Source organism: Trichosurus vulpecula, chromosome 1, assembly GCF_011100635.1.
Source record: "Trichosurus vulpecula isolate mTriVul1 chromosome 1, mTriVul1.pri, whole genome shotgun sequence".
Classification (NCBI taxonomy): domain Eukaryota; kingdom Metazoa; phylum Chordata; class Mammalia; order Diprotodontia; family Phalangeridae; genus Trichosurus; species Trichosurus vulpecula.
Genome location: NC_050573.1, coordinates 263,706,497 through 263,709,908, shown reverse-complemented (window position 1 = coordinate 263,709,908; position 3,412 = coordinate 263,706,497).

The window sequence follows — 3,412 nt, the reverse complement described above, 5'->3', positions numbered from 1 at the left end:
CACAGGAAGGCAGAAATCTAGCCAGTAAACCCCAAATTCACTGGGCAGCTTCCAGCCATCAAAATTTACCTTCCTCTTTTGAGGAGAAAGAGAGGATCAGCTGAGTTACCCAGCTGGCTGGGCCCCCATTCAGAAACCCCTGGATTGGACTGCAATAGATTCCCTCCCCAAGCTCCATTTAATGGCTATATTTTGGGCCCTCCTAGATCAGAATGAATGTTAGTGGTAACTGTTTCTCTTTTGATTAGCAACCCTCAGGATCTTCCCCTTACAGTGTGATTTTTTTTCCTTTTTTTCTAATTAAAGGGGCTATCCCTTGACTCACTTCTTAAAAAGGCCTATTCACTGAATATGCATTACCTCACTCAAAGTGACAAGCTGAAAAGGCATTAGCCTGAAAGGGCCAGGGTCTCCCATTGCATCCTGGGCCATCTCCATCATCCTGTTGAATATCAGGCCACTGGATCCAGATGGTCCTGGAGGAGAAAGTGAGGCTGGTGACCTTGCACAGCCTCCCTCACTCAAATCAAAGTCAACTGCAAGTCATGTCATCATTTTCCTGATGCCATGGTCCTCTTTGAAAATGAAGGACAAAACACAACAAGAACCACCTTTCTCTCTCTCTCTGTCTCTCTCTACCCTCCTTCTTTTCTTTTTCTTCACCCTTCTTTCCCTCTCATTCTCCCTCCCTCCTTCTTTCATCCTCAACATCCTTCTGTTTCTCTAGTCATGATTGCTTATGTATGTATGTATGTGTGTGTGTGCATGCTTACATCTTATCCATCTGAACTACTACAGGTAGATATGAAATTAGATTCTCTAGCTTATAAAACATCTGTTCACTCTAGCTACCTACAGAAAATACACTCATTTGAAACTCTTTCCTAAAAATTAAACAAAATGTTCAAAACCAATCTAAAGAAACAAGAAACTGTGCCCCCATCTCTAGCTTCTGCAACCCCTCCAGCAACTAAAAAAACTGACAAAAACCTGTAATTTCTTACTTCTACCAATTTGCTAAAATCTAAAAGGTAAAATAATAATAATAATTAAATAATTAGAACACTTTTAAAACTACATCGATTAAAGCCAGGACTCAGGTTATTTTCCCCTCTCTCCCATGGACTTTCCACTAAAGGAAGGAAAATGCTAAATCTAAAAGGAGGAGAAATTTCAGGAAAACTTGACCAAAGTAAGATTTTTTTTTCTTTTCATATTATGCTATTTTAAGTGGAACATGCACTAATATTATCAGGTAGGGGCATAGCAAGACTAAGATGTTTTGAATAGTGGAGAGATTATTATTAATAACCAATGATTTGGGGAGATTCAAATTTCCCCTTTTCTCTATTATCCTCATTTCAACACCTCAGTCTCTGAAGGTTGAGTTAAACTTCTCCTCTATCAGACCCTACCCAGGTGGAAAAGGAATTGTGCTCTACTCAGGTATGGGTGGGGATAACTTCTTTGAATAGATTGCCCAAGTCTTGGAGTAACTTAGAAACAAATGATATAATTAAAGTTCATTTGGACAGATGCAGTCCTCATTGTAATAGTCATTGTCTCATTAACTGTTAACCAAACAGAGTTGATTGCCACCCTTGGGAACACCCCTCTCTTCAAATGGGTATATAAGCCATGGGTGCCAGCACCATAATTGTCTTTGGGCTAAGAGATAAATGGCCAAATGATTATCCTTTCATTAAAATAGTAGCATTAATAAAATGATTAAACTACCTAGAAAGGTCTCTTGAATCTTTTGAAATGTCACAATAATTCGATCTGATTATTTGGAGATAGATATAAATCAATTATGTAATGAGATAAAGAATATGTAGGGAACTATCTTATACTGAAGAATGTTCTTGACATTATTCATTCACAGTACGAAATATGAATAGCTTTCTTAACCAAATGTCACCCCTGAGAATAACAGAAAGGCAGTATTCAACTGGTGAGAGTCTGGAGGTGGAAACTTAATTTGCACTGAATAATAAATGCCGGACAAGAGTCAGCAAATCATTTGCCACTGCACCCATTCTTCTGAGAGACTACAGGAGTTATTTTCCCTTTGTTGTTTACCATGGACTTAAGTAAGGTATAACACATATTCCTCTGTTTCCTCTGTCTTCCCTCTCCTCTTTCTAATATACCCCCTCTATCCTTTAGGGTACTCCCACAAGGTACATATTTATATATGATTGTTGAATCCATTTATGACATTGAAAATGTTTAATATGCTATAGACTTCTTGTATTTTATTTAATCATTATTATATTGTGGGGCTCAAAATAGGATTTAGATGTGGTTAAGGACTGGATCTGTGATGTCAGTGTTTTAGGGAAATTCCAGGTAAAGAAACTGCCTTTACCAAGGCAGTGCTGCACCTTGTTTGGAATGGAGAGTTACATACGGCACTGAGAAGATGAATGACTTGACTGAGGATCACACAGTTGGTATTTCTCAGAGGCTGGGCTTGAGCCCAGATCTTTCCTGCTCCAGGGACAGAGTTTTATCCACATTCCATGCTTCCAGTCAACAACTGTAAGAGTTGTATGTATCAATGTAATACATATTGTTAATATAGTCAAGGTTGAGAGGTCATGTAGCTGTGGGATCATGAGGTAACTGGCCCATAGATTTAGAGTTAGAAGGGAATTCAAAGGACATCTAATCCATGCTCTCATTTGATAGATAAGGAAATTGAGGCCCCCAAGGGTTGTTCTGCAAGGTCAAAACATTTATTAAATGTATTGTATTGGAATTCTACTGAATAAATGTATATGTATATACTTCAAGTTTTTGTATGCCTTATTATTTCCCTACACAAATATACAATCTGTACCTAATGAAGTAATGTCTTTTAAGTATATATACACATATATGAATATGTAAGTACATATTTTTAATGGTGATATATCCTTATATACTTACAAGTATATAGCTACTTAACATACTTAAGTATAATATACAATACTATATAATATGCTTATTATATAGATATATGTAATATATGTGATCAAAGGGGAACTGATAGGATTAGATTAGTAATTAAGTGAAATTTTCAAGAACATAAACTTGTCTTTATATTAAACATGAGCAAGAAAAGATTTCTTGCCTTTCCTGGTTTATATTAATTTGTACAGAACCCCTTACAATCTCTAAAATGGATTTCCTAACAGTGGATAGTATTATACATATTTACATACATACACACACACACATACATATATATATATATATTTTCACACATACATACATTCATATCTATCTTTAATCAAGATAGAGCTAGATATATACACATATATACAGGGTATACAGTTTGTGTGTGTGTGTTTATGTGTGTTTGAATACTTCAGGGTATGTATACAAATAGTTTTTGACCTGATCTCTGAGGTGCTAGCTTCCCAAT